The following is a 16,321-nucleotide window of genomic DNA, read 5'->3' as shown; positions in this document are numbered from 1 at the left end:
GGACCAGAGGGCACAGCCTCACAATGAAGGGTCAATCTCTTAGAACTGAGATGAGGGGCAATTCCCTCAGCTAGAGGATGATTAATCTGTGGAACTAATTGTAGAGAAGGCTGTGTAGGCCAAGTCATTGAGTGCCTTTAAGACAGAGATGGATATATTCTTGATTAGTAAGGGGATCAAGAATTCCGGGGAGAAGGCAAGAGAAATACATCAGCAATGATTGAATGGTAGAGTGAGGGGTGACCTTATAGAGGTTTATAAAATCATGAGGGGCATGGATAGGATAAATAGACAAAGTCGTTTCCCTGGGCTGGGGCGGTCCAGAACAAGAGGGCTTAGGTTTAGGGTGAGACGGGAAAGATTTAAAAGGGACATAAGAGGAAACATTTTCACTCAGAGGGTGGTACGTGTATGGAATGAGCTGCCAGAGGAAATGGTGGAGACTGGTACAATTGCAACACTTAAAATGTGTCTGGATGGGTATATGAATAGGAAGGGTTTGGAGGTGCTGGCAGGTGGGACTAGATTGGGTTGGGATATCTGGTCAGCATGTATGAGTTGGACTGAAGGGTCTGTTTCCGTGCTGTACATCTCTGTGACTCTATGTCTCTATGTCAAAGGTACGACAAGAGGGCCCACATGGGGTCTGGTGCTTGATAATGAACCAGACCAGGTGATTGATTTAGTGGTGGGTGAGCACTTTGGAGAGAGTGACCATAATTCAGTTATGTTTAGCTTAGCGATGGAAAGGGATAGGAATATGCCACAGAACAAGAGTTATGGATGGGGGAAGGAGTATTATAATGTGATTAGGCAAGACAGGAAACATAGAATGGGGTAGCAAAATGCAAGTGATGGAGACAATCGGAATGTGGAACTGATTGCATGTCTTTGATAGGTATGTCCCTGACAGGGAGGGAGGGAGGAAGTGATAAGGTAAGGGAACCATGGTTACTAAAGAAATTATATCTCTTGATAAGCAGAAGAGGGAGGCTTATGTGACGTTGAGGCGAGATGGCTCAGATGAGGTGATGGAGAGTTATGGAGTAGCTAGGAAGGATTTAAAGAGAGAGTTAAGAAGAGCAAGGAGGGAACATGAGCAGAGATGGGTTAGAGTGGTGCTGGAAAAGCACAGCAGTTCAGGCAGCATCCAAGGAGCAGTGCATTCTTTAGCAAGTAGAATGAAGGAAAACTCTAAAGCTTTTTATAGATATGTGAGGAAGGAAAGGATGACTAGGGTAGGAATAGGGCCAGTCAAAGACAGAAGTGGAAAGTTGTGTGTGAATCCTGTGGAGATCGGAAAGGTTCTAAACATATATTTCTCATCTGTTTTCACTCAGGAAAAGGAGAATGTTGTGGAGGGGAAGGTTGAGATACGGGCTATTAGACTAGAAAGGATTGAGGTTAGTAAGGAGGAAGCTTCATCAATTCTAGAAGATGTGAAAGTAGATAAGTTCCCTGGGCTGGATGGGATTTTTCTGAGAATTCTTTGGGAAGCTAGCAAGGAGATGTCTGAACTTTGAGTCATCATTGTCTACAGGTTTAGTACCAGAGGACTGGAGGATTGCAAATGTTGTGCCTCTTGTTCAAAAAGGGCAGTAGAGATGACCAAAGTCTGTCTGTCATAGGAAAAGTTTTGGAAGGATTATTAGAGATAGGATTCGCAATCATCAAGCAAGCAACAATTTGATTGGAAATAGTTAACATAGATTCGCCAAGGGCAGGTCTTCATTGAGTTTTTTGAGAAGGTGACCAAGCATGTGGATGAGTTTAGGGCAGTTGATGTGGTGTGCATGGACTTCAGTAATGCCTTTAATAAGGTTCCACATTGTAGACTATTGGAGAAAAGGTGAAGGCATGGGATTGAAGGTGATTTAGCAGTTTGGATTAGAAACTGGCTTTCTGTAAGAAGGTAACGAGTGGTGGTTGATGGAAAATATTCAGCCTGGAGTCCAGTTACTAGTGGTGTGCCACAAGGATCTGTTTTGGGACCACTGCTGTTTGTCATTTTTACAAATGACTTGGACGCAGGCATAGGTGGGTGGGTTAGTAAGTGTGCAGATGATACTAAAGTCGGTGGAAGAATGTTGCAGGTTGAAGGGAAACTTGGATAAACTGCAGAATTGGGCTGAAAGGTGGCAAATGGAGTTCAATGCAGCTAAATGTGAGGTGATGCACTTTAGGAAGAATAACAGAAAGGCAGAATACTGGGTCAATGGAAAGATTCTTGGTAGTGTCGATGTACAGAGGGATCTTCGTGTCCATGTAAATAGATCCTTTAAAGTTGCCAACGAGGTTGATAGTGCTGTTAAGAAGGCATTCGGTGTGTTAGGTTTTATTGGTAGAGGGATTGAGTTCCAGAGCCATGATGTCATGCTACAACAGTACAAAACGCTAGTGCGGCCTCACTTGGAGTATTGTGTGCAGTTCTGGTTGCCCCATTACAGGAAAATGTGCAGAGGAGATTTACCAGGATGTTGCCTGGACTGGAGCGAGGGTCTTATGAGGAAAGGCTGAGGGGCTTGAATCTGTTCTCATTGGAGAGAAGAAGGCTAAGAGGAGATTTAATAGAGACATACAAGATGATCAGAGGATTAGATAGAGTGGACAGTGAGAGTCTTTTTCCTCTGATGATGACATCTGCTTGTACAAGGGAGCATAGCTGCAAATTGAGGGGTGACAGATTTAAGACAGATGTCAGAGGCAGGTTCTTTACTCAGAGAGTGGTAAGAGCGTGGAATGCCCTGCCTATCAATGTAGTTAACTCAGTCACATTAGGAAAATTTAAACAGTCCTTGGGTAAGCATATGGATGACGATGGGATTTTAGAGGGGGATGGGCTTAGATTAGTTCACACATCCGCGCAACATCGAGGGCCGAAGGACCTGTTCTGCGCTGTATTGTTCTATGTTCTATGATTTAAGAAGTGAGGAAGATAGACAACTTAGAGTGATACACCTGTTAGGAATTGGGAAAATGTTAGAATCTATAATGAAGGATGACATGCATAGATACCTGGTTGAGCATGACTTGATTAGGTATACTTAGCATGGATTTGTGAATGCTAAATTTGACAAACCTGTCAGGTTTTTGAAGATGTTACTAGCCGAATTAGAGCCATAGAGTCATAGAGATGTTCAGCACGGAAACAGACCCTTCAGTCCAATCCGTCCAAGCTGACCAGATATCCCAACCCAATCTAGTCCCACCTGCCAGCACCCGGCCTATAACCCTCCAAACCCGTCCTATTCATAGATACCCATCCAAATGCCTCTTAAATGTTGCAATTGTACCAGCCTCCACCACATCCTCTGACAGCTCATTCCATACACGTACCACCCTCTGCATGAAAAAGTTGCCTCTTAGGTTTCTTTTATATCTTTCCCCTCTCACCCTAAACCTATGCCCTCTAGTTCTGGACTCCCCGACCCCAGGGAACAGACTTTGTCTATTTATCCTATCCATGCCCCTCATAATTTTGTAAACCTCTATCAGGTCACCCCTCAGCCTCCGATGCTCCAGGGAAAACAGCCCTAGCCTGTTCAGCCTCTCCCTGTAGCTCAGATCCTTCAACCCTGGAAACATCTTTGTAAATCTTTTCTGAACCCTTACAAGTTTCACAACATCTTTACAATCGGAAGGAGACCAGAATTGCACGCAATATTCCAACAGTGGCCTAACGAATGTCCTGTATAGCCGCAACATGACCTCCCAACTCCTGTACTCAATACTCTGACCAAAAAAGGAAAGCATTCCAAACGCCTTCTTCACTATCCTATCTACCTGCGACTCCACTTTCAAGGAGCTATGAACTTGCACTCCATGGTCTCTTTGTTCAGCAACACTCCCTCGGACCTTACCATTAAGTGTATAAGTCCTGCTAAGATTTGCTTTCCCAAAATGCAGCACCTCACATTTATCTGAATTAAACTCCATCTGCCATTCCTCAGCCCATTGGCCCATCTGGTCCAGATCCTGTTGTAATCTGAGGTAACCCTCTTCGCTGTCCACTACACCTCCAATTTTGGTGTCATCTGCAAACTTACTAACTGTACCTCTTATGCTTGCATCCAAATCATTTATTTAAATTACAAAAAGTAGAGGACTCAGCACCGATCCTTGTGGCACTCCACTGGTCACAGGCCTCCAGTCTGAAAAACAACCCTCCACCACCACCCTCTCCCTTCTACCTTTGAGCCAGTTGTATCCAAATGGCTAGTTCTCCCTGTATTCTATGAGATCTAACCTTGCTAATCAGTCTCCCATGGGGAACCTTGTCGAACGCCTTACTAAAGTCCATATAGATCTTATCTATTGCTCTGCCCTCATCAATCTTCTTTGTTAGTTCTTCAAAAAGCCCAATCAAGTTTGTGAGACATGATTTCCCACACACAAAGCCATGTTGACTATCCCAAATCAGTCCTTGCCTTTCCAAATACATGTACATCCTGTCCCTCAGATTCCCTCCAACAACCTGCCCACCACCGAGGTCAGGCTCACCAGTCTATAGTTCCCTGGCTTGTCTTTATTACCCTTCTTAAAGAGTGGCACCACTTTGGCCAACTTCCAGTCTTCCGGCACCTCACCTGTGACTATCAATGATACAAATATCTCAGCAATCACTTCTCTAGCTTCCCACAGAGTTCTCGGGTACACCTGGTCAGGTCCTGGGGATTTATCCATCTTTACCCATTTCAAGTCATTCAGCACTTCCTCCTCTGTAATCTGGACATTTTGCAAGATGTCACCATCTATTTCCCTACAGTATACATCTTCCATATCCTTTTCCACAGTAAATATTGATGCAAAATATTCATTTAGTATCTCCCCCATTTTCTGTGGCTCCACACAAAGGCCGCCTTGCTGATCTTTGAGGGGCCCTATTCTCTCCCTAGTTACCCTTTTGTCCTTAATATATTTGTAAAAAAACCCTTTGGAATCTCCTTAATTCTATTTGCTAAAGCTATCTAATGTCGCAGTTTTGCCCTCCTGATTTCCTTCTTAAGTGTACTCCTACTTCCTTTATACTCTTCTAAGGATACACTCGATCTATCCTATCTATACCTGACATATGCTTCCTTCTTTTTCTTAACCAAACCATCAATTTCTTTAGTCATCCAGCATTCCCTATTCCTACCAGCCTTCCCTTTCACCCGAACAGGAATATACTTTCTCTGGATTCTTGTTATCTCATTTCTTCCCATTTTCCAGCCGTCCCTTTACCTGCGAACATCTGCCTCCAGTCAGCTTTTGCAAGTTCTTGCCTAATACCGTCAAAAATTGGCCTTTCTCCAATTTAGAACTTCAACTTTTAGATCTGGTCTATCCTTTTCCATCACTGTTTTAAAATGAATAGAATTATGGTCGCTGGCCCCAAAGTGCTCTCCCACTGACACCTCAGTCACCTGCCCTGCCTTATTTCCCAAGAGTAGGTCAAGTTTTGTACATCCACATACTGAATCAGAAAATTGTCTTGTACACATTTAAGAAATTCCTCTCCATCTAAACCTTTAACACTATGGCAGTCCTAGTCGATGTTTGGAAAGTTAATATCCCCTACCATAACTACCCTATTATTCTAACAGATAGCTGAGATCTCCTTACAAGTTTGTTTCTCAATTTCCGTCTGACTATTGGGGGACTATTTGTAAAGGGAAACTGATGGTCATAGTATACTTAGATTTTCAGGAGGCTTTGATAGAGTTTCCCAGCAAAACTTAGTTAGAAAAGTAAAAGCACATGGGAGAAGAGGTAATGTACTGGCTTGCATTAATGATTGGCTAAGAAACAGAAAACAGAGTCTGAATAAAGGAGTTATTCTTGCATTGGCAGGATATGGCTCGTGGGTTACCATAAGGATCAGTACTTGGGCCCGAGCTATTCATAAGAGGATATGATTACAGGAGTGATGTCCTGATTCAGTTGTACAGGAGCTTAGATCATAACTGGAGCATTGTGTGAAGTTATGGTCTCCTTATCTATGGAAAGATATTATCGCCATAAACAACTTGCAGTGAAGGTTCACCAGACTTGTTCCCGGGGTTGTCATATGAAGAGAGATTAGACAAATTGTTCCAGTATTCAACAACAAGAGGTGATCTCATTGAAATTTATACAACACTTAAAAGGTTAGGTGCAGGTAAGGTGGTTGGGAAGTATAAAACCAGAGTGCCAAATTTAAAAATAAGAGGCCTGCATCATAGTCAGAGATCAGGAGAAATGTTTTTAATCAGAGGGGTTATGAACCTTTGGAATTCTCTACCACAGAGGACTGTGAAGTTTCAGCCTTTGAGTATGTTGAGGTAGTGTGACAGATTTCTGATTATCAGTGGTATGTAGGGTTATGGGAACAGGTGAATGAAAGTCATTCAAATGTTTGAACTGCCATGATTGTATTGAATGGTGAGGCAGACTTGTCAGGCTGAAGGGTCTAATTCAGTTCCTATTGTTCTCTCTTCCATTGTCCCACTTGCTTGTCTCATGCTGTTTCATTCCCAGCATTTGTAAGAATTAAATCAGCGTTCTTATCCCTGATTCTTTCACCTTCAATAAGTTTTCTAATTCACTCTCGTGTGACTCTTTGACTTTGTCTTGATGTATATTTATAATTCTCCTTTATGTTCCACTGCACTGACATTTTTTCCATATTCTTGGCTTCAATAATTTTTTTTTAATTTCTGCAGTAGGATTTCTGTATTCAATTTGATGCTCTTTTGTATTGACGTATGCCACTTTTACAAGTTAATTTTAGTTATTAATTTACGCTTTTCAAGAACCTGCCTTTTTGCTGCAGCAGTTTCAAAGCTGGCGATAGTTCATCTAATTATCACTTACTTGAAAGATTCCCATTGTCTGTCCCCTATCTTTTCTCAGAATTCATCATTTTCCAAAATGATATTTGATGGTTCACACTTAATTTTTTTTTTGTCTTTCCTTACCTTTTTTGCTTTTAAATGCATTTCATGTCCTTGAAGTCCATTGTCCTCCCTTGTTGGAGTAACAACGTACTGATTTACAAACAGGTTTTCTCTGCAAGAAGATATTTCCTTTTCCACCAATTTATTAAAGTAACCCACTGCCGTAGCTGTCATGTCCATTTTCCGCCATTTGCCTGATAGTTCTCTTCATCTCTTTGACCATCAAATGTGTATTGGGATCAAATCGAGAAACCCAAGCACCGAGCAGAAGCTGAGAGTCCCAATGCAGCACTGGTTGGGTTGGAGTCGTGAGAGGCTCTACAGAGATGAAATTTGTTTTCAAAATCTGAAATTGCTGGAGAAACTCAGCAGGTCTGTTAGCATAAGACCATAAGATATGAGAACAAAATTAAGCCATTCAACCGATTCAGGCTACTATACTATTCAATCATTGTTGATGTATTTCTCAATCCCTTTCTCTTGCCTTCTCCCCAGAAATCTTGATCCCCTTACTAATCAAGAATATATCCATCTCTGTCTTAAAGGCACTCAACGACTTGGCCTACACAGCCTTCTCTACAATTAGTTCCACAGATTAATCGTCCTCTAGCTGAGGGAATTGCCCCTCATCTCAGTTCTAAGAGATTGACCCTTCATTGTGAGGCTGTGCCCTCTGGTCCTAGTCTCTCCTACTAGTGAAAGCATCTTCTCCACATCCATTCTATCCAGACCTCTCAGTGTTTTGTAAGCTTCAGTCAAGTTCTCCCTCATGCTTCCAACCTCCATCAGGTGCAGACCGAGAGTCCTCAACAGCTCCTCATAGTGACAAGCCCTTCATCCCCAGGATCAATCTCCTCTGGACACCCTCCAATGTCAGAGCACCTGTGGAGAGAAGGCAGAGTAAACATTTTGAGTCCAGTGATCTTTCTCCAGAATTAAAAGCAGCAAGGAAAAGGTGGCATTTATGCTTATGACAGGGAGAAAGCAGGGAGCACATGGATGGAGATGGAGCCCAGAGAGAGAGAGAGAGAGAGAGAGAAAAGGTAGGCAGACAACGAGATTGTTGATAGTAAGCCAGAGGAGAATCTAATAGGTGATAATGGAGGCATTGAACTGAACAAAAGAGCAAAGAACAAGGCCCTCCAAGCATATGATAACACATTTTTCCCTTCCATGTTAAAACTGTCTTCACTTACAGGATCCGTATCCCTCTTCTTTTCCTATTCGTCTATTTGTCCAGGTGTTTCTTAAATGCTACTACTGTGTCTGCGTCCACCACCTCCTCTGGCAAACATTTCCAGGCACTCACCACCCTTTGTGGGAAATATGTACCTCGCACATCACTCTTAAACATCTCCCCTCCACTTGCACCTTGAATCTTTGTCCCCTAGTAATTGGCCCCTCCATGTTGGGAAAAAGCTTCCTACTTTCCATGCTATCCATGCCATTCACAACCTTATAAACACAAAACTGAGCTTTCCCCTGGTTTTCGTTCAACCATTAAATCACCCATGTTCTCCATTTGATTAATCTCCAAGCCAAGCCTGTCAAGGGCAATGCAGACATTCAAAGGAGAGGGAGAGGACAACTGCCTTCAGGTTAACAGATTTTCTACCAGCCTGTTCAGAGATGTAATGACATACCTCTGGAGCAGGTGGGATCGCAACCTGGGCTTTCCTGGCCTAGACATAGGGACACTGTCACTGCACCACACAAAGGCCCTACTACATTCACAATCAACCCTCGCTTGATTCGAGAGCGATGTCCCTTATTGACTCCGTCAAAACCCCTCATCACTTTGATCAGCCATATTGGGCTGAACCCCTGAACGGTGTGAGCTGCACTGAAAAATCTGGGAGAATCGTGTGAAAAGATCTTGATGTCGGGGAAACGCATCACATTTTCAAAAGAGGTTCCAAGTGTTTGGATGATTCTGTTGCTGGAGAGTATGACATGCCTATTAGATGCTTATTGTTTGTTAACAGGCTCATGAGACACAAATCTTACTCTTCCAAGATGGAGGCAGTGTTAGACTCTCCAGCCAGAAATTATCTGCTCTGTCTGTTTGTTTCCTACTTTATGTTTTGTATTGCTTCTTTCTTCTTGGCAATATCCTGCACTTCCGGCCTCAACACGGAACCAATGTGACAATCTCTCGGCCCAGGATGGCTGACCACCCAACCGGGTGTACACGCCCCCAGACCAGTGTACCTGACTCCAGCCCAGCCTACCTGACCCCAGCCCAGTATACATATCCCTCAACCTGGTGTACCTGTCTCCCAGCCCAGCCTACCTGTCCCCCAGCCCAGTATACATGTCCCCCAACCTGGTGTACCTGTCTCCCAGCTCAGTATATCTGTCCCCAAGCCCAGTGTACCTGTCCCCCAGCCCAGTGTACCTGCCCCCCAGCCCGGTGTACCTGCCCCCCAGCCCGGTGTACCTATCCCCCAGCCCGGTGTACCTGCCCAACAGCCTGGTGTACCTGTCCCTCAGCCTGGTGTACCTGTCCTTCAGCCTGGTGTACCTGTCTCTCAGCCCGGTGTACCTGCCCCCCCGCCTGGTGTACGTGTCCCCCAGCCCGGTGTACCTGTCCCCCAGCCCGGTGTACCTGTCCCCCAGCTTGGTGTACCTGTCCCCCAGCCTGGTGTACCTGTCCCCAGCTCAGTGAACCTGTCTCCCACCCTGGTGTATGTGCCCTACAGCCTGGTGTACCTGTCTCCCAGCCCTGTGTACTTGTCACCCAGCCTGGTGTACCTGTCACCCAGCCTGGTGTACCTGGCGCCCAGCCTGGTGTACCTGTCCCCCAGCATGGTGTACCTGCCCCACAGCATGGTGTACCTGCCCCCCAGCTCGGTGTACCTGCCCCCCAGCTCGGTGTACCTGTCCCCCAACATGGTGTACCTGTCCCCCAGTCTGGTATACCTGTCTCCCACCCTGTGTACCTGTCCCCAGCCTGGTGTACCTGTTTCCCAACCCTGTGTACCTGTCCCCAGCCTGGTGTACCTGTACACCAGCCTGATGTACCTGTTCCCCAGCACATTGTAACTGTCCGCCAGCCTGGTGTACCAGTCCCTCAGCCTCGTGTACCTGTCTCCCAGCCTGGTGTACCTGTCTCCCAGCCTGGTGTACCTGTCTGCCAACCTGGTGTACCTATTTCCCACCCTGGTGTACCTGCCCCCCAGCCTGGTGTACCTGTCCCCCAGCTTGGCGTACCTGTCCCCCAGCCCGATGTACCTGTCCCTCAGCCGCGTGTACCTGTCTCCCAGCCTGGTGTACCTGACTCACGGCCTGGTTTGCCTGTCTGCCAGCCCATTGTACCTGTCCCCCAGCCTGGAGTACCTTTTTACCAGACCTGTGTCCCTGTCTCCCAGCTGGGTGTACCTGTCCCCCAGCCCAGTATACCTGACTCCCAGCCCAGTGTACCTGTCACCCAGCCCTGTGCACCTGTCTCCCAGCCCAGTGCACCTGTCTCAACAGCCCAGTGTACCTGTCTCAACAGCCCGGTGTACCTGACCCCCAGCCCGGTGTACCTGTCCCACAGCCCGGTGTACCTGCCCCCCAGCCTGGTGTACCTGTCCCCCAGCTCAGTGTACCTGTCTCCCAGCACAGTGTACGTGTCGCCCAGCTCAGTGTGCCCATCCCCCAGCCCAGTGTTCTTGTCCCCCAGCCCGGTGTACTTGTCTCCCAGCTCGGTGTACCTGTCCCCCAGCCCAGAGTACCGGTCTCCCAGCTCGGTGTACCTCTCTCCCAGTATGGTGTACGTGTCCCCCATCCCGGTGTACCTGTCCCCCATCCCGGTGTACCTGTCCCCCATCCCGGTGTACTTGTCCCCCAGCACAGTGTACGTGTCGCCCAGCCCAGTGTGCCCATCCCCCAGACCAGTGTACTTGTCTCCCAGCTCGGTGTACCTGTCCCCCAGCCTGGTGTACCTGCCTCCCAGCCTGGTGTACCTGTTTCCCAACCTGGTGTACCTGTTTCCCAACCTGGTGTACCTGACTCCCAGCGGGTGCACTTGTTTCCCCGTCTAGTGTACCGCTTTCCCCATCTGGTGTGCCTGTCTCCCAGCCCGGTGTACCTGTCTTCCAGCCTGGTGTACCTGACTTGCAGCCCAGTGTACCTGTCCCCCAGCACGGTGTACATGTCCCCCAGCACAGTGGACCAGCCACCCAGCCCGGTGTACCTGTCTCCCAGCCCGGTGTACCTGTCTCCCAGCCCTGTGTACCTGTCTCCCAGCCCAGTATACCTGACTCCCAGCCCAGTGTACCTGTTGCCCAGCCCGGTGTACATGTCCCCCACCCAATGTACCTGTCCCTCAGCCTAGTGTACCTGTCCCTCAGCCCTGTGAACCTGTCTCCTAGCCCTGTGTATCTGCCTCCCAGCCCTATGTGCCTGACTCAACAGCCTGGTGTACCTGTCTCCCAGCCTAGTGTACCTGTCGAACATCCTGGTGTACCTGTCCCCCAGCACGGTGTACCTGCTCCACAGCTCGCTGTACCTGTCACCCAGCTTGGTGGACCAGTCTCCCAGCCCGGAGTACCTGCCCCCCATCCTGGTGTACCAGTCCCCCATCCTGGTGTATCTGTCCCCCAGCCCAGTGTACCTGTCTCCCACCCCGGTGTACCAGTCTCCCAGCCCGGAGTACCTGCCCCCCATCCTGGTGTACCAGTCCCCCATCCTGGTGTACCTGTCCCCCATCCTGGTGTACCTGCCTCCCAGCCCGGTGTACCTGTCTCCCACCCCGGTGTACCTGTCCCCCAGCCCGGTGTACCTGCCCCCAGCCCAGTGTACCTGTCCCCCAGCCCGGTGTACCTGTCCCCAAGCCAAGTGTAACTGTATCCCAGCTCGGTATACCTGTCTCCCGACCTGGAGTACCTGTCTCCCAGCCCAGTTTACCTGTCCCCCAGCCCAGTGTACCCTGTATCCCAGCCTGGTGTACCTGTCCCCCAGCACAGTGTAACTGTCTGCCAGCCTGGTGTACCTGTCCCTCAGGCTCATGTACCTGTCTCAAAGCCTGGTGTACCTGCCTCACAGCCTGGTGTACCTGTCCCCCAGCCCAGTGTACCTGTCACCCAGCTCAGTATACCTGTATCCCAGCTCGGTGTACCTGTATCCCAGTCCGGTGTTCCTGTCTCCCAGCTCGGTGTACCTGTCTCCCGACCCAGTGTACCTGTATCCCAGCCCAGTGTACCTGTCCCCCACCCCAGTGTACCTGTCTCCCAGCTCGGTGTACCTGTACCCCAGCCTGGTGTACCTGCCTCCCAGCCTGGTGTACCTGTCTACCAGCCTGGTGCACCTGTTTCCCCATCTGGTGTACCTGTCTCCCAGCCTGGTGTACCTGTCTCCCAGCCCGGTGTAGCTGTATCCCAGTCCGGTGTTCCTATCTCCCAGCCTGGTGTACCTGTCCCCCAGCCCAGTGTACCTGTCCCCCAGCCCAGTGTACCTGTCCCCCACCCCAGTGTACCTGTCTCCCAGCTCGGTGTACCTGTACCCCAGCCTGGTGTACCTGCCTCCCAGCCTGGTGTACATGTCTACCAGCCTGGTGTACCTGATTCCCAACCTGGTGTACCTGACTCCCAGCCGGTGCACCTGTTTTCCCGTCTGGTGTACCTGTTTTCCAGCCTGGTGTACCTGTCTCCCAGCCTGGTGTACCTGTTTCCCAACCTGGTGTACCTGACTCCCAGCCGGTGCACCTGTTTCCCCGTCTGGTGTACCTATTTCCCAGCCCGGTGTACCTGTCTCCCAGCCCGGTGTACCTGTCTCCCAGCCCGGTGTACCTGTCTCCCAGCCCGGTGTACCTGTATCCCAGCCCGGTGTACCTGTCACCCAGCCCGGTGTACCTGTATCCCAGCCCGGTGTATCTGTAGCCCAGTCCGGTGTTCCTGTCTCCCAGCTCGGTGTACCTGTCTCCCGACCCAGTGTACCTGTATCCCAGCCCAGTGTACCTGTCCCCCACCCCAGTGTACCTGTCTTCCAGCTCGGTGTACCTGTACCCCAGCCTGGTGTACCTGCCTCCCAGCCCAGTTTACCTGTTCCCCAGCCCGGTGTACCTGTATCCCAGCCTGGTGTCCCTGTTCCCCAGCACAGTGTAACTGTCCGCCAGCCTGGTGTACCAGTCCCTCAGCCTCGTGTACCTGACTCCCAGCCTGGTGTACCTGTCTCCCAGCCTGGTGTACCTGTCTGCCAACCTGGTGTACCTGTCCCCCAGCCTGATGTATTTGTCCCTCAGCCTCGTGTACCTGTCCCCCACCCCAGTGTACCTGTCTCCCAGCTCGGTGTACCTGTACCCCAGCCTGGTGTACCTGCCTCCCAGCCTGGTGTACCTGTCTACCAGCCTGGTGTACCTGTTTCCCAACCTGGTGTACCTGTCACCCAGCCCGGTGTACCTGTCACCCAGCCCGGTGTACCTGTCACCCAGCCCGGTGTACCTGTATCCCAGCCCGGTGTACCTGTATCCCAGTCTGGTGTTCCTCTCCCCCAGCCTGGTGTACCTGTCTCCCAGCCCAGTGTACCTGTCTCCCAGCCCAGTGTACCTGACTCCCAGCCCAGTGTACCTGTTGCCCAGCCCGGTGTACATGTCCCCCACCCAATGTACCTGTCCCTCAGCCAAGTGTACCTGTCCCTCAGCCCTGTGAACCTGTCTCCCAGTCCTGTGTACCTGCCTCCCAGCCCTATGTGCCTGACTCAACAGCCCGGTGTACCTGTCTCCCAGCCTAGTGTACCTGTCTCCCAGCCTAGTGTACCTGTCGAACATCCTGGTGTACCTGTCCCCCAGCACGGTGTACCTGCCCCACAGCTCGCTGTACCTGTCACCCAGCTTGGTGGACCAGTCTCCCAGCCCGGAGTACCTGCCCCCCAGCCTAGTGTACCAGTCCCCCATCCTGGTGTACCTGTCCCCCATCCTGGTTTACCTGTCTCCCACCCCGGTGTACCTGTCTCCCACCCCGGTGTACCTGCCTCCCAGCCCGATGTACCTGTCTGCCAGCACGTTGTACCTATCTCCCAGCCCGGTGTCCCTGTCCCCCAGCCCGGTGTACCTGTCCCCCAGCCCGGTGTACCTGTCCCCCAGCCCGGTGTACCTGTCCCCCAGCCCAGTGTACCTGTCCCCCAGCCCAGTGTACCTGTCTCCCAACCTGGAGTACCTGTCCCCCAGCCCAGTGTACCTGTCCCCCAGCTCGGTGTACCTGTCCCCCAGCTTGGTGTACCTGTCTCCCAATCTGGAGTACCTGTCCCCCATCCCAGTGTACATGTCCCCCAGACGGTGTACCTTTATCCCAGCTCGGTATACCTGTCCCCGACCTGGAGTACCTGTCTCCCAGCCCAGTTTACCTGTCCCCCAGCCTGGTGTACCTGTATCCCAGCCTGGTGTACCTGTCCCCCAGCCCAGTGTACCTGTCCCCACCCCAGTGTACCTGTCTCCCAGCTCAGTGTACCTGTACCCCAGCCTGGTTTACCTGTCTCCCAGCCTAGTGTACCTGTCTCCCAGCCTAGTGTACCTGTCGAACATCCTGGTGTACCTGTCCCCCAGCACGGTGTACCTGCCCCACAGCTCGCTGTACCTGTCACCCAGCTTGGTGGACCAGTCTCCCAGCCCGGAGTACCTGCCCCCCATCCTGGTGTACCAGTCCCCCATCCTGGTGTACCTGTCCCCCATCCTGGTTTACCTGTCTCCCACCCCGGTGTACCTGTCTCCCACCCCGGTGTACCTGCCTCCCAGCCCGATGTACCTGTCTGCCAGCACGTTGTACCTATCTCCCAGCCCAGTGTCCCTGTCTCCCAGCCCGGTGTACCTGTCCCCCAGCCCGGTGTACCTGTCCCCCAGCCCGGTGTACCTGTCCCCCAGCCCAGTGTACCTGTCCCCCAGCCCAGTGTACCTGTATCCCAGCTCAGTGTACCTGTCCCCCAACCTGGAGTACCTGTCCCCCAGCCCAGTGTACCTGTCCCCCAGCCCAGTGTACCTGTCCCCCAGCTCGGTGCACCTGTCCCCCAGCTTGGTGTACCTGTCTCCCAATCTGGAGTACCTGTCCCCCATCCCAGTGTACCTGTCCCCCAGACGGTGTACCTTTATCCCAGCTCGGTATACCTGTCCCCGACCTGGAGTACCTGTCTCCCAGCCCAGTTTACCTGTCCCCCAGCCCAGTGTACCTGTATCCCAGCCTGGTGTACCTGTCCCCCAGCCCAGTGTACCTGTCCCCACTCCAGTGTACCTGTCTCCCAGCTCAGTGTACCTGTACCCCAGCCTGGTGTACCTGTACCCCAGCCTGGTGTACCTGTACCCCAGCCTGGTGTACCTGCCTCCCAGCCTGGTGTACCTGTCTACCAGCCTGGTGTACCTGTTTCCCAACCTGGTGTACCTGACTCCCAGCCGGTGCACCCTTTTCCCCGTCTGGTGTACCTGTCTCCCAGCCTGGTGTACCTGTCTCCCAGCCTGGTGTACCTGTCTCCCAGCCCGGTGTACTTGTCCCCCAGCCCGGTGTACCTGTCCCCCAGCCCGGTGTACCTGTATCCCAGTCCGGTGTTCCTGTCTCCCAGCCTGGTGTACCTGTCCCCCAGCCCAGTGTACCTGTATCCCAGTCCGGTGTTCCTGTCCCCCAGCACGGTGAACCTGTCCCCTAGCCTGATGTACCTGTCCCCCAGCTTGGTGTACCTGTCCCCCAGCCCAGTGTACCTGTATCCCAGTCCGGTGTTCCTGTCTCCCAGCACAGTGTAACTATCTCCCAGCCTGGTGTACCTGTCCCCTAGGCCAGACTACGTATCCCCCACCCTCTTGTACCTGTCCCTCAGCCTGGTGTACCTGTCTCCCATCTGGGTGTACCTGTCTCCCAGCCCGGTGTACCTGTCTCCCAGCCCAGTGTACCTGTCCCTCAGCCCGGTGTACTGTCCCTCAGCCTGGTCTACCTGTCCCTCAGCCGGTGTACCTGTCCCCCAGCCCAGTGCACCTGTCCCTCAGCCCGGTGTACCTGTCCCCCAGCCTGGTGTACCTGTCTCCCAGCCCGGTGTACCTGTATCCCAGTCCGGTGTTCCTGTCTCCCAGCCTGGTGTACCTGTCCCCTAGCCTGATGTACCTGTCCCCCAGCCTAGTGTACCTGTCCCCCAGCCCAGTGTATCTGTATCCCAGTCCGGTGTTCCTGTCTCCCAGCGCAGTGTAACTATCTCCCAGCCTGGTGTACCTGTCCCCTAGCCCAGAGTACGTGTCCCCCAGCCTGTTGTACCTGTCTCCCAGCCCGGTGTACCTGTCCCCCAGCCCGGTGTACTGTCCCTCAGCCTGGTCTACCTGTCCCTCAGCCTGGTCTACCTGTCCCTCAGCCTGGTCTACCTGTCCCTCAGCCTGGTCTACCTGTCCCTCAGTCTGGTCTACCTGTCCCCCAGCCTGGTGTACCTGTCCCCCAGCCCAGTGTACCTGTCTC

Source organism: Chiloscyllium punctatum, chromosome 2 (assembly GCF_047496795.1).
Source record: "Chiloscyllium punctatum isolate Juve2018m chromosome 2, sChiPun1.3, whole genome shotgun sequence".
NCBI classification, from domain to species: domain Eukaryota; kingdom Metazoa; phylum Chordata; class Chondrichthyes; order Orectolobiformes; family Hemiscylliidae; genus Chiloscyllium; species Chiloscyllium punctatum.
This window is presented reverse-complemented; position numbering follows the sequence as displayed.